Genomic DNA, 26,107 nt, shown 5'->3' on the forward strand with positions numbered 1-26,107 from the left:
ATTTTGCCAAAATCAGCTATGAAAATTGAATTAATAAATATTCATATTGAATCTAATAAAATTGGAGACCGTATACCTAGTATACGATCATCAGTTTCCGATAAGAAAGCTCGCGGCGAACTGTGTTACGGTGAAATGTTTTACGTAAAATTTACATATAACCCAGCAATCCACCCCTGCGCATCTATTCTATACACAAGGCTGCTGTCGACCGCCATCGGCAGCAATCGAGGGTAGTTTTTCATTTTTTGTATCGAAATATTAGCACTTATTATAAAAATTAAAATAAGTTAGCCATCTAAATGGTCAATTTTTTCTTAGGTTAGGTTAGGTTTTCATTCTTGAATTTTATTCATGAATTTTGCCAACATCAGCCACGAAAATTGAATTAATGTTCATATTGAATCTAATAAAATTGGAGAACATTATAGTATACGGTCATCTTTTCCCGATAGAAAAAGTCCACGGCGAACTGTGACACGGTGAAATGTTTTACGTAAGTACAATTTATATGTAACCAATAAAAATAAGACAATACTAGTCAATTCCGAATTATGTATGCTTGTTGCAGTTTAAATCGTTCCGTAAACCGTAATACCTACCTCGTTTGCAAAACACGAACGGGTAATTTCCAAAAACCGCATCTCCAAAGAAAAAATGGGTAACATGTTTTCTTGTTAAGTGTGTACCTAGCGACGATGATGATGATGTTTTGTGATAAATTCAATTTAAACGACTCAATTTACCGAGGACTTACTTGAAAATTTGGCTTGAAACAGAAATACATTATAATAATTCATTGCTATTCAATCTTTTTCGTTTCACAGCGCGATAACAAAAATAAATATTTTTCTGGTTTCCTTTCCATTTTTTTAAATTCTGTTCAGAAAGACAGTCGAAAGCTTTAAGTCCAATGCCAATCGAGCGTAGTTATACACAAAGCAGCCAAGCCACAATTTTGAAAAAAATGAGTTATTGTGATATCCATAATCTCACACGTTTGTTTTACGTTCTGCACAAATCAGCCAAGCTGCTGTCATACAAAAATCTCATATAAATGCGTTTTAAAGATTTCGCAAGTCTCAGAATATGACATTTCCGATTTTCATAAAGCAACCAAGCTGATGTCATACAAAAATGCCATATAAATGCATTCTTAAAATATGCCATATTCGTTCTGCAAAAAGCAGCCACATTATAATATTGATTATTATTATGTACTTACCTAATTATTAAAATCCTGACTGTAAGGGGTGTTTTTCTACATTCAATTTATAAACATTATTTTTTCAATTACATTATATGTTACTATTATATATAATATAATATACAGATTTTTCATATAAAAATTAGTGCCAGGCAGCTAAATATTAATGTATACTTTACAAGTTTTTCGAACTATTTTCAGAACTTTGAAATTCCCATAATACTTGAATAACTTAAAACGTTTTTTCAATGCAAAAATAACGATTTTTCCTACAAAAATAAGAGTTGGCTGCATTCATGAATGAACATTCTAAAAAACCAGTTTTGCCCAAAACAGCCTGGACTGCTAAAACACCAAAATTTCATAGATTTTATGCTTTTATCTCTTTATAAGTTACAAAAAATCATATATGTATATAATATCTATCATTCAAAAGGTATAAACAGTATACAGAGGCTTTGTGGATTTCAAGAAACACACTTTACATAAAAGTGCTTCTATCTCTGTTTGAGGTTTGTGTGGCTTGGCTGCTTTGCGTATAACTACGCTCAATTATCCTAGGCTGTTGTGCCATGAGTTTGATGTGTGATTATATTATTATATCTACTGCTAACTAACAGGCTCGCCCCTGGTGACTCGGCCGCCCCCATGCGAAAATCAAAAAACCTTAAAAAAATAACGAAAAATCGAATTCATCGAGTAATAAATTTAGTTTCACAGTTTAGTTTTACGTATAATTAAGGATATAATAATATGTATACTTGCTTATAAAGACAGCATTATGAATAATAATGTGGTACTAAGTATGTAAATTTAAATAAGATGTATATGGGTTGGTACGTGAGGCGGCAACAATAAATCAACGTAGTCGATATAATATCTACCTGTAATATATAATTAAAATGTATGAAGAATTAAGAAACAACTACATTAAAAAAGGACATATATTCTTTTTTATAAACTAGTTTTATGATAAGTAGTTAATTTTGTTGATTTTTGTTCAGATATTTTTGTGAAGGTCGACGATTACAAATATTTAAATAATTTACTATGTATGTAGGTAGGTACTACATATAAAATGAAAACAAAACCGAAATAGTTTTTACCACACTCCAAAGTCGGCCGGCCGTGTTTAATGCACATTTCGCACGTATGAACGAGGTGGCCCTGCTAATTAACCATTATCCTATAAGAACAGGTATAACTTACATGTTAGATGTTTGTACGTTACAATTTATATGCTATGTTCATGACATGATATAGTTGTTTTCTCAAGACGTTTTCAATGTGAAAAAGAAGAAAAATTCTAAGAGACTATTAACCATTTTTGCAAATGGCAATTTATTTCAGTAACAATAACTAGCCAATTTTATTTCAACATACCCCTATATTTTTTCCATCAACAGTTTTTTGTAATGATTATGTAGGTAATTTATTGAAATTAAACAATCATTCCAGTGTATCAAGCACTAGGTGGCACCAGCATATCCGTCAGAATCAAAAAATAATGTTGCCATCAAAATAAATACCGTATTGCATTGCCAGCGAAGAAAAACAATGTTTGTCTTGTAATTGTGCCCACCGCATCTGTCCGGTTAATTAGAGACATGGATGAAACGGAAAATCGAATATCAACAGTGGCGTTTTTAACTGTTGCGTTTTAACTGATATTATTATAACACATACTTACCTATTAGAAAAATCTTGAAAACTTGATTCCGGGCGGAACTCGGACCCACATCCATTGGATTCCATACAATGTAGGCTCGGACTGAAGCGTTTATCCAATTTTGTTAATATTGGCGAACAACTTTTACAGTTTGAATTAAGTTACCAATATATTACAGTATTAGGTGGTTAGTTTGATTACTAGCCGACTTCAGGATCTTTCTATATTCAATGAATAATTCACAGTATTTAAGAATGTAACTTTTCCTATTGAACATGGTTGAAATAGCAGTCAATCGGAAAATTCCCTCATCGTGAGTTTCCCTATCACAGTTATCTTCGCGTAAATTCATGCGTAGTTTTTCAAAGAAAAAGTATTTTTTTTAAGTAACGATAAATGTGAGCTTTTTAAAGAAAGTTTAATCAAATGACAACTTTGCTAAAATAAAGAGCTTTCCGTAGCGATATAAAAGAACGTAAAAGTTTAGATTGTGCTATTGTTTTGAAAAAAAAAACATTCATTAGCATTAGCGAATTGAATTAATGAATTTTATATATTTTTCACAGTATTATGAATTCATTTGATTTAAAAGATTTTTAGATGATTTTTGGTGATGTAATCTTTGGACTTTTCATGTTAGAGAATTGACTGAGAATTATCTGGTATCTACTGTTGGACTTTTACATAAAGACTTGAACCGGAAATCGCTACATTCGAGATTTTAAAATATTGTTAGTGGTGTCATTATTGCGGGCGAAAAATGTTCTAATGTGACCAGGTTTTAATTAATAATATTTAAATAATGTGAAACAGATTATAAATAACTAACACACCTTAATTATAAAATCAATTAGGTGTTTATTCTTACTAGGTTTGAAAATAATAACCATTAATAAAATCGGAGATTATAATTATCTAATAACATTCATATTATTATTAATTGATTATTGAGAATGAACAGTCGTCATATTATTATAAAGTTAAGCAAAACTAAACATTTTTTTATAAAATTAAAATCATTAGATAACCTTCATAGCTATGTGAATGAATGAACAAGTGAATGTATCTCTTTATCCCAAACAAATCGTTTCATTTTCCTAAAAAAAATATTCATATAAAATATCTTAGATTTCCGGAATGTGCGGTAATATTTATATGATGACAACACTGTCTAATAATGACATTATTTGTTGCTTTTTGACATTATTTAAAATCAGAATTCACGTGGAGTGGCATTAGAGGGGGTAGCTAGTTCACATTTTTTAAACGAAGTCATGTTTCACTCTGACAAGAGTAGGTACCAGTGACGAAGGGTGGAAGTAAGTTGTTAAGATCCGACATAAATAATGCACACTAAATCCATACTTACTAGTTTTCATTAAACTAATAATGGGTTCAAATTTCTGATGGCGCAAGTTAGTTTTTAAATTCAATAAACCCCGTCTAATCCAAACCATCATAGTGGAGGTAGGCTGTGTAGATCCAACAAAAATAGTGTAGATTTTGTCAGTTATATTTAATTGTTTTCATTGAATTATTAGTACACATTGCAGATGTTGGTGGTTAGTTTTTTTTAAATTCATGTTAGCCGTAAACAAACCATAATATATAAAAATATTCTTTTATCTACAACATTATGTAAAGTGGTGAACGATTTAATGGCATAATTTAAAATATTTTATAGATAAATGACTATTATCTGTTGTAACTTGGTTGACGCCAGCGCTCGAAATGGATCGGAACGCACCGGAGCGTAGCTCCTGTTTGTGAAATTCCTCAGATTATTGTTCCGTCTCGTGGAAAAATAAAATATTGCATTCCGGTTCGTGAATTACCTAATAATATTAATTTACTTTATATTGGTATTTAAAAAATGATACGTTATCAAAGTAAAAAAAATATTTAAGTATAACGAGAAGAAAACTTTGATTTTCGTCTGTAACACCAACAAAATTATGCTCTTATCTTGCATGCCACAAGTTTAAAGACAGTTACATACCCCATCTGAGCTTGGCAGTTGTATATTTTTATATAATGCAAATACAATTATTACATAAATACTTATGTAAATATTTTCAGAAAATTATCGAGTGCTCCGGTTCGTAAAATCTTCCATTTCGAGCACTGGTTTACGCAGAGTTTAATTGAATTTTAAAAAAACTAACCAACTCTATCAGCTATATTTTTATTAGGTATAAGTTCAATGAAATCAAAAAAAATATGTATGACTGATAAAATGTAATGTGCACTATTTATGTTGGATCTTATTCTTCGTCACTAGTAATTATATTATATATATATATATATATTTTTGTTTATTTATTTATTTATTTATCTAGTAAAAATGCAACCCATATTCGGGTTTATAGCTAGCCCATTTCTCATTTCTCTATTATTCAATTTTTTGATGACCGATCCCAATAGGATCATATATGGGCATCCACAGAGTAGAGGTTTTGTATTAACAAATTTTGTTTTTTACGAGAAATGGATGTCAGCCACTTGCTCAACCTATAAGGTCCATACCCTGACTCACATATAGATTAAAAAACAATATGTGTACTTGCCAGATCCAGGATTCGAACCTGAGACCCACGGCGTGATAGTCCAACGCTTAAGCCGCGCGGCCACCGTGGGTCATTCAATTACATCATATTAATTAATTACATCATACAAAATTATAAAAAAAAATACTCCTTTTCAGTGAATTAAATTTCGGCTTTACCCCTCACTTTGTAAACGTATAGCCCGCCACTGTATGTCACCACGGAAGTTCACTGAAAAAAAAACGCTTTAAAAAAATACCGACTCTTCAAAAAAAGTCTCTTGCGGGTATCTAATTGGTTTTATTTAGTCGTAATTTTAGATGAAATTCATTTTTTATTAACATTATTCAATAACATGAGTTGGTACTACACAAATGCAGCAATTATGCTTATATTTCACGTTTTAGTAATAATCTTTTTTAATATATTATTATTAGATATTATAAATGATGAAAAATTATATCCAATTAAATATAGATACCTATAACATCTATACATAGAATTATGCTGAGCTTATAACTACGATGTTCATAATAGTAATGTTTTATGTTTAATGTGCATATTATAATACGATTATTAATATTTATTTTTTAAAGTGTATACATATAGCATGGCCGACACAAGGGGTCTCGGCTCTAGCCTGGGGGCCCCGGCGTGGCGGGTCGACCAGTTAAGTGAGAAAACACACATCATAAATTTGCTCTAATAGTGAAAAAATTCGCATGCGGAGCTATTTTCCTTGATGGTTATTAATATTTAAAAAAATATGGCTATATGGTGTAATTTGATGTGATATAACGAATGATACAATTAAATGATAATCCACTTGTAGAATTTTATTTTATAAAAATTTAAGGGTGTTTCCTGATTTATAAAATAGCTTTTCATCCAATACGGAGAATGGTTTCATGTTACTTGTTTCCCACAAAAAGAGGTCGCGAGAATTCTAAGTACATAATTATTATCCACGAAATCTTTATAACCACGGTTAGTATTCTGACTATAATATATCTGACTTCAATCTTGCTTAATCTACAAATAAGTTTTTGAAGTTATACTTCTTTTGGCGCGTTTGGGAAATCAGATCAGAGTGTATTTTTGGCGTGTGACATGTAACACATACTTCGTTTTTCTTCACGAAAAAAACGCACTCGATTAGATTCGAACCACCGATTGTTCGGTTATCAACAAAAAGCACTACCTTTACGCCACAGTATGATACTGAAATCATGACGATCATACAGTATAATATTATAGTTTAGAATTGTACCGTTGCCTAGGCAGCGAATTTATTATTGTCGGCGATTTGCAATTCCTTACGTAAACAAATTATTAAACGTCAGAGTTATAGTTGGTACTTTAAAAATAAAAACAACGAGAAACAATTATATAATTTAGTAATATAAGTTAAAGTGTATATAAATAAACCAAAGGCGTACCAATCCAATAAGCGGTCCTTTTTCTTGAGTGTATAATTTAACAAGATATTTAAGAGCTAGTCAAAGAATCTAGTTTATTACAAGTTTTGTTTTTGTTTTGTTACGCCAAAGAAGTATAACTTCTAACGCGCGTACATAAGTACACACCGATTTTTTTTCTAGTGGGAAAATATTGGAAACGAGCGATCGTTCCCTACTCGTAAGAAAAAAAGCACAAAATGAATGAATGAATGAAACAACATTTACAAAGTATAATACATTATAACGAGACGGTAATGGACCGTTTTCAGCGATGGTGGTGATGACGTTCACCGTGCTGCATCTCGATGGAAACCGCAAGACCTGGCGTCGTGGTCAATTAATGAGAAGACTCTGATATCCGATGACCAGTGACTGCGCATGCGTGAACGTTTTTTCTCATATTCTTCGCTGAAATACAGCCTCGCTCGCGATTATCAATGAAAAACGTTTTCATGGGTTTTGGCCAATCAAGAAATAAGACAAAGTTATAATACCTAATAGTTTTAAACAAATTATTTTCTTTTTTCTCCCGTAGTACTTTTTCTTATTGCTTTAAATTGGTTCGATACATTTTACCTATGTACTTCTGTAGATAGTTTTAATTTTTACCAAATAGCACAATTTTCTTTTAATTGTTTATTATATTGCGATACAAAGATTTTTAGGTTAACAAAGGTTAAAACCATAGAGGTAAAATCATAGAGGTATTAAATAAAGATAAAACATAGACATCAGTATCGCAGTATTAGGTATATTATCGTCACCTCAATACCACAGCTAGATAACTTGATTTTCACTGTTTTTGAGATAGCTATTGAATATGATTCTACATTTCATTCTCTACAAAATAGACTAGGTACATGAGTCAGAAGTTTATGGGAACTGTATTAATAATTTTGTGTTTGAAAATATTAGATAACCTTAAAACCATAAATGCATTAAATAAATAATATTATATTTACAATATTTTTTCTTAAAATTGAACATTATTTAATTATTCCCAATTAAAAAGACACAATTTTCCATAAATTAAATAATTATTATATTTATAGATTTATGTTAATCAAGTAAAGTTTAAATTACATTTTCCCAACAATGACCAAATCAGAGTTATCTAGTTGTAGTATTGAAGTGACGATGTATAATTACATAAATAAGTTGTATGCAAAAATCTACAGCTGTTTCAGTTGTTGCACCAGCAAGGCTACATTATTCAAATCATTATCATCAGCATTACAACCCTGAACCTAATGTGGGTACATATTTTTTTTAAATTACTAAGAATCTAACATTCAATATTGTTATAGTCAATATTGAATAATAGTAATAAGAAAATTAACAAATATCAAGCTATAAACATGTATTTTACAACGTTTTTATTAGATCGTATTCTTATTTGTCCGGTGGTTATTTATCCAGTACAAATCTTGCAATCGATTTTTAACTAACTTCCCGACTAGCTAGACATTTTAAACTTTCAGAATATATTTTCAGAACACGATGCTAATGCATTCTTTTAATACTTTTAGCCATCTTTAAGTAGAATTGAATTAATTTTCAGTTAATTCTGTTTTGTATGAAAAGTTATTTCGGAAGAAATCCTTAATCCAATCCACTATTATTGGTTGCTAGGGGTCTGGAATCCTAGCAACTAAATTATTAATATATACGTGCGTTACTAACTATGGAAATCAATATGAAATGTCAAAATGACATTTCAGTAATATTAATACTTATTATTTCTATCAAGTACAATTTTTTTTGACCGCTTAAGCTAGTCAAGTCAAGTTTATATGATTCAACAGAAAATTTAAAAACGTTGTATATAAAAAGGTCTTTTTATTTTGTAATTATTTATTATGATGACATAAAATAATGTCTATAATAACTTTTATTACACAAAGACAAATAATACCTATTTATTAGAACAACCGACTTCTAAGGTTATGGAAAGAACTAAACACATACGGATATTTAAGTTGCGATGTTTTGTAAGTTTATTGCAAAAGAGATCATTTATTTTAAGGTAAAATGCAGTGCTATTGTGTATTTACTAAAGACGTGTAGCGACAAAATACAAAAGTTGCAATTCAATACAATTTAGTGATATTTTATATTAATATTTTTTTACTCAAATTAATAAAAAAAAACAATTTAATAAATGACATACACTGAGAATATACACATGCATTTGATTGCAATACTATACGACCATCCATTTCCGATACAACATCTCATATAGAAATGTCGATTCCCGGTTCGGCATCAATGCCGCTCTGTGGAGGTCCATAAAATCTTATTAGGATCGGACATGGTCAAAAACAAAATACTGAAAGATGAAACAAAATTAATTTTCAAGTCCCGTAAATATGGTTGTCCTAGGATTTTTTTTCAGTTACCTACCATAGGTTACCTTCATTTGACAGATATGTCTTCTTGCCACTAACATGTAAGTATATCACACCCTCGCAACTAAACCGCCACAAGTCCAAATTTACGTGTTTTGAGTTAATTACTACGTTTCATTGTCTGTATGTACCGAAAATTTCATATCTCTAAGTCATCAAATTCAAGTTAAACCTTCATTCAATATCTAAACATATTTCAAATACACAGTACAAAAATGCGAAAGCTAAAATCTTCAAAGCTGATTTTCTCTGTTTGACGGTTTTGGATTGCGGCAGTTTAGTTGCGAGGGTGCTATTATGTAATGCATACCTTCGTCAAATGCGAAGCGAGTCGAATGTATTCCCAGCGTTATTGATTGAATAAATTCTTAATATCACATTATCAAATTAGCCTCGAATTATAGGTCGTTACGAGAATACGTTTGGTATTGGGTCATTTCGTAATTTGGTCGTCTGTTTGACTAGAAACTGGTCACGTAAAGTATTGTAGGCATAACCAGGAAGAATTACTCTACTCTGGCATCCGATGATGCCACCGCAGCCGTCAATAAACTTTCGTCAGGTACCATAATCGATTAACTTTACCCTTCACGTCACCAGCGTTACTTCTATTTTTTACCATTTGGTGTGCTGATCATAAACTCATCAAAACAGTAAGTTTTATATGAGTCGTATAGTATCAAAAGTCTGTTGCAAATATATCGAAATTTAACTAAGTATGCCAAATTATTCTTCTGACCATAATGTACGACTAGCAATATAATATTCGAATCAAAATCATATCTATGTGGTATAAAATTGTGATGGGAAATAGAGCTAGGTATCAGAAATAGAACTGTTCAATACTTTGGAAACAAAAGTAGAACTGTTGAATTTGAATTGAATTTATAATTTTTAAATGTAGAAGCATAAATTGCATGCTATTATAACACTAAAAAACCCAACAAAACGTTTTTCGTAATTTTCTCGAAATGATGAATAACGCACAGATCTGTTTTTGATACTATACGACTCATATATTTTTAAAATTCTGCGTAGAAAATTGAACTCGTCGAATTATTAAACCGCGAAAGAAAGTACAAATCATTGACGTACTACGTAGGTATTAAGGTGGATATTTACATAATAAAAAAGTTTTTTTTTTAATGTAAATTGCACAATAGTCTTTCTCGATGCTGGTGCTTTATCCCGAATCAAATTATGGTCGTAAAAGAAAAAAAATAGAGTACTTTCTGCCTAAATGCCTAAAATCTGATACTTCTAGTACTAGGCACCAGATATAATAAATACTTGTAAATATTTAAAATTTGCAACGTTATATGTTAAGTTTTTCTGTCATGAACAATTTTTGAGAAATTCCCGTATAGGTAGGTACCTACATATGTAAAAAATTGTTCGTAGATGCTAAGACGGTGAGAATATATACTATTATAATTTGGGGGCGGTCCGGCATTCCTAAAATATGTCCACACAATGTTCTTAAACACTATTTTAACATGTGACATATTTTACTCATGGTCTCCTACGTAAAAGCGTTACTAAAAATAGACGTCGAATAACTATAGACGCGCAGCCCGCCCGCGGCCCGCGCCACGCCCCGATTACTTACGCGCGCTAATTATTTTCATTTTACGTTCAGTAGCCTACTGCCTACATTCTGTACAACGTATTGTTTGTCTGTTATTATTACTTCTTAGTTTTATTATTGTAATAACATGATTTTCAGAAAAGTAAAATTGTTTGAATCCTTTGGATTCGGTTACTTTGACAAATAATTTTTCTTTCGAATTTGGAAAACCAGCATTCAGAGAATCAGTAGGCAAAACATGTTCCATGTTTAATAATTTTAGCCGTCAGGGTCAAAAGTAAAATTGTTTGAATCCTTTGGATTCGGTTACTTTGACAAATAATTTTTCTTTCGAATTTGGAAAACCAGCATTCAGAGAATCAGTAGGCAAAACATGTTCCATGTTTAATAATTTTAGCCGTCAGGGTTTAAGTAACCAACATCTGAGGGAGCCCCCCACCCACGAGACGCAATGCGCCAAGTTTTTTTTTTGTTAAAGATGATAACGTCCTGAAACCTTCACTGATATTACTTTTCGCGATATCAGAACATAAACATTGCACGGACACGTCCTCCTAAACGGAGGAAGCCAGATCTGATAGGAATCATTAAATCATTAGTATCTTATGTTAATTATTAGAAAGTCGATCCACTGCTAGATTAAGGGCCCACGTGGGTCAAAATGGAGCTTTTATGGTATTTTCAGAGCATAACCCTGGACATTCCTTAAATTTTGTAGATAATCTATTTATATAATTTTGAAGCGTTATTATCCTTTATATTTATTTTAAACATTTGATGACTGCATAAAGTATTTTAATTACATAAAATAGTATTCTTTTTAAACCTCTCGCTTTGTTATATATTTATTGCTTTGCTTTGCTATATATGTTAACGCGCGTGTTTGAACATGTACCTAACTGATTTTTTTTAAAACAGTACATGTTCAAACACGCGCGTTACCATGATTTTACTCCCTACTTCATTTATCGTTTGTCAATTTATGCGATTATTGGATGCGGCAATCGGCAAGCCCGTATAGGAATGACTAAGTCGTAGGTGTTTGTATGCGACCTGGCATCTTCGACTCACAGCCTGAGAAGGTTTGAAGGCGATTTGTTGATATCAGAACTAGATGTTTTTTCAAACTAAAAAGTCGCATTCGACCAATCTGCGGAGCTCCATTTGGCAATGTGTGTTTTGTGAATAACGATGATGTCACATCGACATATTTGACATGTTGCATATAATGCGAGTTTAGACGTGAGAGCAGGCTTATAGTTACAATATTTATTTTATAAATGTTGATAATATGTATAAAGAACTTCCAGGAAATTGTTTTTTTTGTGAAATACTTCATAAAATTTTAGTATAATAAAACCAAGGCTATTGTTATTAGACTACCAAACCACCTATTAAAAATTGTCAAACCACAACAATACTTATTTCATTTAAAAATAAAAAAAATAATACCACTTAATGAGATTTAACTTTGAAATTTACGTACATTTTCCTATATCGCGACGCAAATTACATAATACTAAATAGAAAAATGAAAATCTAATTAGGCTCAATTTTATTGTCATAAGTATTGAATGCCAATTTGGCTATCTGAATTAAAAGATCTCTGCTGGCGGAAATGGTGATGGTGCTTTAAGGGGTTAATTGAAAATTGTTTACTCATGTAGTTAGTGTCCGTGCTTCCATCCGGTTAGCGTGTGGTTACTGCTTAGTAGGTAAATATGGATTTCAAATACCAAATTAAAAACTAATATCTAAATCAGATAAGTACAACATCGATATGATACATGAATTCGTAGAAAAACTTAGAACAAAGGTAGATAGGTAGGACTAATTTTAATTTATTGGGTAAGTAAGCTAATTATATATTGAATGTAAATATACAATTTAAGTGTTGTTATGGGTATTTGATTAAAATTTACTTCAAATTAATTTTAGCTAACAATTGAAATTTTAATCGTCATACTTCTGACTGAAGGACTTTTTTCTGATAGTATTTTTACTTATATAAAAATGTGTTTATAGTAAGGGCGCCGCACTAAATTTCGATATTTATGGTTGTGCTAGTAATTATTGATTGACTTCGAATGAATTATGGTAACATGTTCGCAGTAAATGAAGATCTTTGATTGCATATTTCTTAACTAATTAACTAACGAATCACATTTTCTACAAACAGTTTGCCATAATATTCCATTCGAAGTATAAGATATAACTAACACTACGTTCGAAATTTAAAGTTTAGCGCCACGGTCTGTATTAAGTATGCCATGGTTTATGATGATACTTAAACCTAAACATAAAAACCTCAGAGACGTAGTAGGTACATATTAAAAAACATTATAAATGCTGGATCAATTTGCATTCCAACTCACATCTTTTACTATCAGGGTGGGTGTTAATATTTGTTAAGCTACTAATCTATTATGGTGTGCAAATTAATACTTACAACGTTTTATGAGGCGCATCGAATTTCGTCAATGGAGAAGCAAATAACTATATAAAATGCCCCAAGCTCTTTAGTACGATACCTACAGTTTCATATCCCTACTTTACATACAAACTCATTTCATGTTAAATTTTATAAATCAAACATTTAGATATATTCGTCTATTAACATGTTTAATACTTATCATGTTCAGGCACTCAATAATTATAAAAAATAAGTTTTTGCTTTGAGTAGACCCTCAACAGCGTATCAGTTCGCGAAAACGAATATTATTGTCGCTTTCCTCCATGGATTGTTTGACATAATATGTATGGATGTAAAAAGACGATATTAAAATACGTACTACTTAAAAGCACCTATAGTACTTTATAATTAATAAATGCTCTTATTGTGAACGAGAGATAGAACATTCGTTTCGGCAGGTGACGTCTTATATATAAGTAGGTATAGTAAATTTTTCATTTACCCTTTTTATAATTTAAATGTTTATTTATTTTACTTGAACTATTTTTTAATTTGTATGTGTTATTTACTTTATCAAATTTTAATTGTTTTATATTTGAAACTATATGAATTGTTATAAAGTACATAAAAGGCACACGCACCGTTTATAAACAGATATACATTTAGCAGTGGCGAAGGGTGACTTTTGGAAAGAGGTAGGCTGTGGAGATATGATAAAAAGAACACACTTGTCAGGTATACTTACGAGAAATAAGAAGATAATACTACTTACGCACTAATGACAACGACACACGAATTTAATGAAACTTCAAAAACTCACTGAGAACATAAAATTAAGCGGTCAGTTTAAATTACGTAATTTTTCAAAACATTTATACACATCAAAAATCATAAGATAAAAGTCCTTTTTATTTTGAAAAACAGTCTTTATTTATTAATATTCGATTAAACACCATAGAAATTATTTTTTTTAAATTATCTAATTATTAATTATTTAGTTTTAGGCTCTGCGATCAGAGCTTACCTCAGTTCATACAATTCAATAGACTGGGTGGGGCTACGTGACGTAAAGTCCATATGAAAAACATTGAGAATTATTTGAAACATAATCCGACCTTTATTTACGTCAAGACAGATGGCGCGCTGTGGTATATTTTTTAAAACCTTTGCAGATTGTTTGTTATTAGCTGTGTAAAACATTCCTACACATACGGCATCTCTCGTGGGCAAAATAAATTATTTTATAGAATATAATATAATCAAGTGATTGTATAAATAAATCAATATGCAATTAAAAACTATTTTTCTTAAGAAGGTAAGATTCAAATATTCGCCTAGTATGGAGTCTTCGCCACTGACATTTAATGGATTTATTATGTATTATGAAATTATATTACATAAATTGACTTCCATATTAAATATACTTTAATATCCATCTAAATATTAAACCACTCCAATAATTGGTTCTAATTTCTTAAGTAGGTAATTTTTCTAGGTAACATAATATCTTTTCTTATTAACAATTATCCGACTGCGGATCGTCAGTTTGAAGCCTCCGTTGCCGCAACCATGATGACTCTCTCATAAAAGACCTACCAAGGAGATTATAAAAAAATTAGTTCTGTTAAAGCAAACGAATTCAGTAATATTGATTGTTTTTATTGATGATTATTGTGGCATTGTGAGGAAATTTTCTATATCAAAATAAGTCGTGTTTTTATGATAACTTATTTGAAAGATCACTTATGCGTGTAATTTTGACTAAGTTTCTATTTATTTTAATCCGTTTCAATATTACAATACAGGTAAAAAAAAACTATATAGGTACTTATCGGACAGTCTACTTATGTAGTTTTGTAACTTTTAGAAAATAGACTAATTTGGTATACTAATTTATTATCTATGATATATTTTAAGTGTCTCAGGATAAGGATACCTATCAGTGGTCAAGAGTGGAGGTAGGCTGTTAAGATTTGACATACATATTGCACACTAAGCTTTGTCAGTCAAGCGAAAAATTGTTTAAATTGAACTAAGACTATAATGTGTGGGTAGTGTGTTAGGTTCTTAAAATTCAATTAAACCCTAATCGCCTAATCAAAGCCATAGTAGATAATAGTCGAAAAGTATTTGTTTATCTATAAAATATTTTTTATCGATTATGGTATATATCGGTTGAAGCAGGGCTTAATTAATAATTATAAAAAAAACTAACCAACACTGTTTTAATATGTATTCTTAACTCAACGAAAACAAATAAGTATGAATGAAAAAGTGTGCACTATTTTTGTTGGATCGCCCATAGCATACCTAAATTATTATGGTTTGGTTTAGGCAAAGCTTAATTGAATTTTAAAAACTAACTAGTACCATCTGAAAATGGTATACTTAGTGCAATGAAAACAAATAAGTATGACTGACAAAGTTTAGTGTGCACTATTTATGTTGAATCGTAACAGCCTATCTCCACCCCTTGCCATTGATACCTAATTCGTATAACGATTATCTTTGAAGCATACCTATAACGCAATTGGTTCATCAAAATATTTTAAAAGAGGCTTCAAAACAGTTAAAACTAGTTAAGTATATAATTAATAAATTATACCTACAACGATATTAAAAAAGATACATACTTATATATCAGTAAAAAAATACACAAAGCATTATAAAATCCCTGCAACTAACATCAAAGAGACATCATAATATATATCTACTCTGAGAGATATATCTAGATTATGTAACGTACCTACGTATTTTTTAACACTACAACAGGCGATGAGGCCCAATGAAAGTAGTGTAGTAATATAAGTGAAACAATCACAAACACACAGTATTTGAGAAAATCTCATACATTTTATGTGAACTCAAAAGGAATCGAATTTGAAGCCCCCAGATGAAAGGCCAGCGCCTTACGCACTGAACTCCGTGGATTTTATTTGACATTATTAAAAAAAACACTGAACATTCGATAACTAATTAGAAAAGTTAAAATAAAATATATGTAACCTTCTATTCACAGAAATATGTCAAAATATTCTTGTTTCATTATGTTTATTATATTAGACGTTTGATGTGTGAAAACATGTCTCGAAATCATGCGATTGTTCACAATTCACTTGAAGTAAAATCTACAAGGATTTGGCAACTTCATTAATTGGGCAAAACAATATTTAACTACCCCTTATTTGCGGCTTCTTATAACAGTAATGGGTGTCGGATTTAATTCGGTCCAATTTGAAAGAAACAAAAGCGGATATGATACTCAAAGTAATACCGCTCTTCGTGTAAATAAATAAATAAATTGTCATCCAGATGAGACGACGGTACTAAATAAGATCTTTCCTGCCATCGTCGGGCGCATCCTAATAACAGGGTTCGTATCCCGGCGACAACCGTCCCGGCGGTCTGAGGTGAAACTAAAAAAAACTAATAATATTGCGCTCGCATTGTGACTTGACACCCGATTTTTTTATCGTTTGATTTCGATCGTTGACATGAACCGGAAGTTCCCTTTTGCGCGCCAAATTATTAGCTTTTTTATGTGATAATTTCAAGGTCGGTAGGGTGGTAGTAATAAATTCGGAATATAAACTCAAAAATAGATAAGTCGTATTTACAGTTTTTTTTTTTTAAATATATTATAGTATAATATCGTCACATTACTATTAAAACCTCGTAAGTCTGTTTGATAAGAATGTTGAGGGGAAGAAATAAACGTAATAAAAACACTAACACTAGTTGTGAAATACGAGGTTTTAATTCCATATTTGAAATCACGAGACTTACGAGTTTTTAAAATTTGTTGATATATGGACAGGATACTAGTCTAGAGAGCCGAGGTATTGATATGATTTATAATGTTTTTTGTTTTAATTTTGTTGAACAAACTTTTTCCATAATATCGGACTTACGAGGTTTTAGTTAGTAGTAAGGTGAAGATATATGTTTTGTGTTCTGACGAAGTAAAATTAATGTGTGATTATTTTGATTGCAGGTATGACAGTATGAAGAACTTCAACGCAACATGTTAATTTCCCAGTGTAGTTTTCTTGGTAAGTAGCTAAGTAAAAAATATTTAAAAATATTGTGACCTTTGTAATTTAATTATATTATCTATTATCTAACGATACATACCTTCCAAAATATATAATATTATATATACCAGATAGTGATTATTTGAGGTTTTGAATTAAAAAATTAATGAATATTAATTAATTCTAAAGATTGGTTTATTACTGATTTCTAAAATTCTCAAGAGTTAAAAACTTTCAGTCTGGGCAGTTTTCTTCTAAAAAAAAAATCTAGAATCAGATACTTTTTTGTTTTTCGCGTTGAGGCGGTTTTCTCTTCACAATATTTTCCATTCATCAGATTTCATATCAAAGTATATATATATCAAAGTGTTTTTTGCTTTATTGTGAAAATTTCTTGAATTCTCGACATTGTTACAGACAAATTCTTGAGATAAAAAAAGTTCAATTTTCTCGAAAATTTTCCAGACCAGAACTTGAAATGGATCATAACCTCAATTCAAAAATATTATAATGACACTTCTTCCATCCACACCATTCATACATCTATTAGGCGTCGAAGGCATTTCAGAGTTTCCTTGTGGATCCTGTGGATAGCTCTAGATATCCAAAATCTTATTAAATTTATATTACTTATACAGCTGAGTCTACGCTCACTCAAAAAACGTTGTACATGCAGAAATTGAACTGTTCAGAAGCTTATTATTATAAATTTATTATGTGCTATGTTCGTTTTTCTTGCATCCGGCCATGTATCGTCTAAAATTTAAATTTAGAATACTTGGAAGGATTATAATATTCCTCTGATGCCTTGAAGTTTAAGATCAGAAATATGTAGTTTAAGCTTTAAAATTTTGTTTAATTTATTGATTCATAGATATATACCAAAGATTTTATAACAAAATGTATAATTATTATCTTCGCATAAATTAATTTTAATGTAAGCAGAAAACTTCTCTGTATACAATCAAATGCGGATTCTAGGGGTGGATAGGATGTGTATAGAAAAAGTAAATCATCTTGATTAGTAGGTAAAAAAGGGAAAATTATTTATATTTATTAACATATGCTTAGAAATTTTAATTGATATTATGGTTTTATTTATGTTGATGTCTGGTGTATATTGTTTTTCTTGAAGTTACGCTGTTTCGCAAAATATGATTTGGTCTGAAATGAAAATTTTAGATCTTTGTGGGAAATTTTATAAATCTCACCTGGCAATCTTTCAGTGTAATTCCCATTATGAACGAACCTTTACATATTATCATGCTACCTACACGTTTTGATCTCTTTTACATAACGCTCGGGGGATACAATATAACTGTTAGACAAATACAGCCATGCTGTGAAATCCAAAAGACTCAACTCGGAACTCGCTGGATTGTGGAAATCAGGGAACTCAGAAATTCTGTTCTGTGGTGGAAATGATTTAAATCAGTTAAAATGTGGCAACAGGAAACTAAGAGAGTTTATCTATTTATTTTTATAAATAATGTTTTAAAATTAAATATCCCCTTGCCAATAAGTTTGCTTTTCCTTTTCCGCGTGAAGAGTTATTTTACTAATTTATCCCATTTCTTGTCGTTGGTCATTCCTTTTTCTCGCAATACCCAAACCCGCGTCCCCAAACAACTTTTTACACATTATTTATGGATTCTCTCAGGATCCGCTAGTACGTTATACCTTATTGTTACCTAAGTTAAAGCTCCCGCTCCAAAGTTCAGGTAAACTTTCTCTGGTGACGTTATGAGCAGGTCAGGTCACTTATAGTTTATAAAATATTAATCAGTACAAATGTTGCCAAATCTAATGACACGCTTATTAAAAAAACAGAAATGAACAAATAAAACAAAAATGAACGCTCACTAAAACATTTGAATAGATAATTTAATGGATGTTTTATAACGTTGCTTAACCCACAAAATGGTCGTGTATTTTTCCCACTAATGTTATTAAATAATACTTTTTTAGAATTTCAAAAATTAGTCTTATTACATTGTGTCCCTAGACAAAGGAATGGGCACAATTGCAGATCATTAATCTTATTGCCCGTTTTAAATATGTCACGTGATTTACTATTTTAGTTTTGCAATATTTTTTGCCAAAAAATGAACTTACTTTAAAAACTAGATAAACAAGTCTACTTTTTAATCAAATAATAATTTGCATCTACTGTAACTGAGTTAGTAGGGTGATTCACTATAATGCCGTTGGTCGCGGATTTGATCCCGCAGGTAGACAACAAGTATATCATTTGCATGATTTACGGTGTCTTGGTCACGCAGTAGACGACTGAATATCAAGGTGGTCGACCAAGAAAAATGGAGAGTTGCTAGAGACCAGAGCTTTGAAGAAAGCTTTGATTTATTTTTAATGACCGTCAATCCATAAAACGTAAAAAAAATACAATGCCCGATAAGTGTCCACAAATATTACCAAAAAAATTTATACGCGTTTTATTTACGTGACTAATTTCAATGCAAATAATAATATACACGTAACTATCGATAGTAACATATAATTTAACTTTTAAACACATTTTTTTTCTACTGAATCCAATTTTTATATTAAATGATTGTACCGGTTTTGTCCACCTCAGGCGGACATTTCTCAAAGGGGTGAACGGTACAATGATTATTTAATATAAAATATTAATTCAGTACAAAAAAACGTATTTTTATTAAAATTATTAATTATTGTAATGTTCCTTTAACTTGGTACTTTCAAAAAATACTACTAAAATCGCTTGACGCATATACGTAAAATGGAAAAGTAGGAACTTCAAAAGAAAATGTTTCCTTATTTGAATCCTGATAGCCATTAATTTGAAGTAGATAGGTAGGTGATTGAATAAAAAATCGGGTTGAGGTAAAAAGCTCGTCGCTTTTCTGAAAAAAACATTTTTTATTGCACCGACAATTCTTTGCAGACCGAGCTAAAAATTTTCAATTGTTACTTTTCAGAGATTTTTTTTCCATTGACAACTGATTTTTTCTGTCATTTTTCCTGCCGAATACCTTCTATTCTTACCCAGCCTGGCATATTTGGGATGAATAGCACTGACGATGATAATGACAATTGAAGCATTGATACGTATTTATCTAGCTAAGTACGTATGGGTACTGGTAAAAAAACATAATCTGATTTATCGAAAAAGCGGATCGATTTACAAGCTTATTCGAAAATCTATTACCAAGTTACTGCGATATCGAATAAAATTACTATAACAAACAATAATAATATTATTTGTCACTATGTTTCACTAAAAATAACGTTTGTTAGTGTGTTCCGATTCCAGTTTCTTTATATTTACAGACAATAATTAAATGAATTGCAACAGTGGTGTTCTGAATAAAGCAACAACCATAAAATAAATAAATAAAAATAGCAAAAATTTAAGTATTACCGAGTTCTTTATTTGCGATCAATTTATTATAATCGGCGGCTCATTTTACGTGTAATGTGTGTAGATACGGCTTACTTAGGTACCTATGTTAGGATTTATTCTCCCAAATACATCGTCACTGTTCTGGCAGAAGACACTAATTCGAAAAAATGACATATTGAGTTAGTTATACCAAAATGTTCCTTATTTCAAACTTTACCGTCTGGAAACCTTCTTAATAAATAAACAGTCTTTATTTTTTTAAAGTCATCCTTTTTAGGATTACTTAATAAACTCACATGATAGACCATTTCAAATATTTTAACAACTTCAAAGTCAAATACTCAAAACTAGTATTCTCCAGTTAGTGTGTTCTGCCAGAACAGAGACGACGTAATGTTTATATTTTTATGAAAAATAATGACTTTTTATACATACTTACTTATAATTACTATAATTTGAAGCTTGTTTCATCACAGATAAAATAATATGTAAGGCAGTCACACAAAATACAGAACATAGAATAAAGCTAATTACTTTTATAAAGTAGGCAAAAACTAAAAATAATTATTTAACATCATAAGCAACCACAGATAGATACTTTATAATACGTACTTATTAACTTCTCCCACAAAATTTCGTCAACGCTTAAATAACAATAATAGGTATATTATAAATGCGTACGATTGCAAAAATCTAAATCCTTAAAAGAGCATTAAACCACTGATTACGGTTTACTCAATTTAAGACAAAAAAAAAACACGTATATAATTGCCCCTCTGTCTTATAATTCAAATCTAATTCTTCTTACTTAGATTTCGGAGAGAAATAAAAACACGAAAAGCGGCAGTAAATTGTAATTAGTCACCACAGGATGATCAACAAATCTAATTTTAATTACTCGACTCCAAAGTATGATCTGAGACCACGCTAATGAGCGCCTGGAATACGAAATAAATTCAATCCACCACTGTGACATTAGATTTAGAATTTTTGGCTTTTTGACACTTTGTGGCCGGATTTCGAAAATAATAAAATTATAAAAGTGATTAAAAAATCTAAGTATAAGTCAGTGGCGAAGGATGGAGGTAGGCTATTAAGATCAGCCATTAATAGTGCACACTGAACTTTGTCAGTTATACGTATTTGTTTTCATTGAAATAAGACTATAATTTATGGACGGTATCGGTTAGTAGTAAGAAATCAATTAAACCCTGCCTATACCAAACAATAATAATAAAATATCTAAGTATATAAGTCAGTGGCGAAGGGTGGAGGTAGGCTATAAATATCAGCCATTAATAGTGCACACTGAACTTTGTCAGTCATACGTATTTGTTTTCATTGAAATAAGACTATAATTTATAGACGGTATTGGTTAGTTTTTAAATTTCAATCCCTGCGAAAATAAGCCTTAATATATAATAGTAAAAAATACACGTCTATTTATAAAATATCTAAAATTATGCAATTAAATCATACATAACTATGGATATTTTATAGATGGAATAATATTTTTTATCTATTAGGTATAGTTCGGTTTAGACAAGGCTTAATGAATTTAAAAAAAAATATCCAACAATATGTGTAGGGTACATATTCTTAATCCAACGAAAACAAATAAGTGTGCAAAATTTTGTAGTATCGCCCAAAGTATACCAAAACTATTATTGTTTGGTGTAGGCGTGGTTTAATTGATTTTTAACTACTAACCAATACCATCAGTAAATTGTAGTCTTAGTTCAATAAAAACAAATACATATGACTGACAAAGTTTAATGTGCACTATTTATGACGGATCTTAACAGCCTACCCCCACCTTTCGCTATTGGTATAAGTAAGTACTTACTTCATTAAAGACGATTAAATTTTATTTGAAATGTGCATAATCAATCATTGAATAATTAATAATTATATTTCATAAACATGTTATGAATAGTTGCCTCTTTCTCTTTCATATAGTTTATATGGTTGTTATGAAATACCAATTACTGGACCTTGAGATCCGCCACTTAAATCATAATGTATAGTTAAGTAATTCATATGAAATACTTGTCTATATGCTGTGATGTGAAATATTTATCACTGGGATTAAATACATGGCCCCGACATCCTCAAGCGGGCCCCCCTATCTATTGCTAAGATTAAAGGTAGTGTGACGGTTTACACCAGGGGTAGTTAACATATTTATACCTACCGCCCGCTTTTGTATCTCTATTAATAGTAAAGTTTTCTAACCGCCCACCGGTTACACAGTAATGGTGATTTATAAAGAAAATACTAATAATGATTTTTTTTAAAACCCCTACCGCCCACCATGAAAGCTGGAACGCCCACTATTGTACGACAACATCTTCTTGGCTACGTGAAGGAAGGCGCTGTTGTCAACTAAATGGGAGGAGCTTGTTAGTTTATAATGGAAGTGCGGTTAAAAATGGGAGGAGCATGTTAGTTAACTAACAGTTAGTAATTAACACGTAGCCAAGAAGATGTTTTCATAGAGTAGTGGCCGATAGGGACCAGGTTGACTACCCCTGGTTTACACTTTACATTTACACTAACATTTTCCTTATGATGTTCCAGGTAAAATTAAGGGTATTCTGTGTATTTTTTATGATTTTTTGTATTGACACAGGATAATCAAAAATTGCATTGCACAACCGCACGTTTAAAAATGTTAAAACCCCTCAAGTAAAATAGGGGCGCAGGCGACTTTTATTACTATTAGAGCAAATTTATGATGTGTGTTTATCTCATTTATCTGGTCGATCTGTCACTCCGGGCCTCGAGCCTTGAGCACGGGTCCCTGAGTTAGCCAACCCTTCTTGTGGGGGTCATGATTAAAAATATGTTATAAATTGGTAGGTTGGGTTAAAATAAATTGAAAGGATACAGCCTGTAATATACAGAGTAAATCTTTGCAAAGGATTACGGCCATTTAAGTGAAATTAATATTTATCATTATTACGAAATGTGTCAGATTTGGTGGTAATTGAAAACAAACTTTTTAATGTTTCAGAAGAAAGGTTTTTTTAAGGATCTCGTACTAAAAAGTTTGTGAATTTCACCCTCAAAAGAAATATGATGAAAAAACCTTCCAAACAGAGAATCTTGTGATATTATCATTAAACAGATCTTGAATACTTGAATAATTGTTCTAAATTTTCAATAATCTAAATAAGTCGAAGAATCACAACCTCTAAGGATGACCACAACAAATGTAATACGATTTCATGGAGTTATCGATCGCAAGACTAATTATATTATTGTTAAAAACAGATTGAACAGCCTATGGAAAAGTAAAAGATATTAATATACATAAGTGCTTATCTGCTAACATCTCAGTAGGTACGAGTAGGTATAATAGAAATTTAAAAAATGTAATCAGTGTATGTAGGCTGGATTGTAGTTAATGATTATTTAATTCGAGTCAGTAAAATTTCTATTAATATCAAAAATAGATCTAGGTAGGTTAGGTATCTACTGTCACAGTTTCTTGGATATTTTAAATTGATACTTATCTGGGAAGCTTCGAGCCTCGCAACTGTCACGATTTACCGTTCTCCATTGTCACAAATCACCTTACAAAAGAGGCAAACTCCAATTGAATATATTTTGCTACTTCATTTTGAGCAATGACAATTATGTAAATTATTTTGCAGGTGCTTTTTGACAGGACCGGTTTATGGAATAAGCATTTAATAAATGATAAAAACTGCATCTAATTATTTAGTAAAAGTTCAAATTTAAAAAAAAAATCACTAGACCATGTCTGATCCTATTAAGATCATAATGGGCCTCCATAAAGTAGAGGTTTGTATCGACAGATTTTTGTTTTTACGAGAAATAGGTATTAGCTACTTGATCAACTTATGAGATCCATACTCTGACTACAAACACAAATTGAAAAACAATATGTGAATTTGCCAAACCTCACGACATTATAAGCCGCACGGCCATCGTGGGCGTTAGATAAAGTAGAGACAATTAAAATAAAAGGGTTACGCACTTGAATCAAGGGCCTATCTGGCTGTCAGTATAATGTGTAGGAAAGTTGTAACTATCTGTCATTATGATGCACTGTCTTTTCTCATTTTAGAAATTAGCATTTCATGATCGCATAAAAATATGAATACATCTATCTACCTACCTACCATAGAAGAATACATATTATTATGACGACGTCATTTTAAATTGGATAGTAAGAATATTTGTACATATTTTGGTATGTAGGTAGTGATACCAAATATCATAATGCCTAAATCCCCCATCAAAAATCCTCCAATCGACAGAGTTGGGAATATAATGATATTATTGTAATTGTAAATGAGTCAAGGATGCCAGCGATCAAGCAAGACCAGGATGCACAGCGAAACAAAGAAAAAGAAAGTTACCGTTATCTGTTTCTGGGCGGATGAACGGTCGAGAGTAGGTAGTACGGTCAGTCAGTAATCTACCCTTGAGCCTTGAACGTCGCCTTTAAAATACAATTTGCAACTTTCTCACGCCAAAGCGTGCGTTTACAAACGTTGCTAGTAATTAATTGTTACTTTTCAAGCGAAATATACTTAATGTCCCTGAATCAGTGTTTTTAATAAGTGAAAAGTATAAATCAACACCCTACGTAAACCCTTACCCATCAAGCAGTGGCGACCGGTGAGTTATTTTACTGGGAGTTCACTTTTTTCACCTTTTGACTGCCGTAAAAAGGCATTTGCCTTCATCAAAACTTCACCAAAAAATCAAAAAAAAAAAACTATTGGTTTTTTTAATTTAGTACATTTAAAAGAAATAATAAATAACTCACTATTTATTATTTGTTGTACCTCTAAAAACAGTTTTTCTTGAAAAAAAAATGGATTTTAAACTTTAACACAAACTATTTTGTTTTGACCGAATTATTAGTAGTACCGAAATATCTCGTATCTGGCAGTGACCGGTATTTATTGTTCATTTGTATGAGAAATCCATTCTTCTGTTTTTCATCGACACAAATTTTTCAATTACGCGTTTGTTGAAGTCAGGAATCTCTTGTATCATTCTTTTTTCGATACTGAGCATACATAATGCGTTCAATCTTGATTGCGCGATGGTGTTTCTACTAAAACACTTGATCCGTTTGAGTGTGAAAAAACATCTTTCGCTTTCCACTGATGTCATCGGAATAGTAAAAATTAAATTTAATAGTAAAACCGTTTCCGTAAATGTGTCAATGAGATTTTTTTCGATTAAAATGTTTTATAATGCTGAGGCGCCATCAGCATTATAAAAATTATCCAAGCTGTAAATAACAGACAATTCATTTTTGAGTTTATTTTTATCTCAAAAGTCAGACGTATTACAGAGCTAGTTTGAAGAGATATCATAATTGATAAACATTGTGAATTTAGTTATCAAACT

Source organism: Rhyacophila brunnea, unplaced genomic scaffold (assembly GCF_057557595.1).
Source record: "Rhyacophila brunnea isolate RB1 unplaced genomic scaffold, BYU_Rbru_1.0 scaffold_5, whole genome shotgun sequence".
NCBI lineage: Eukaryota > Metazoa > Arthropoda > Insecta > Trichoptera > Rhyacophilidae > Rhyacophila > Rhyacophila brunnea.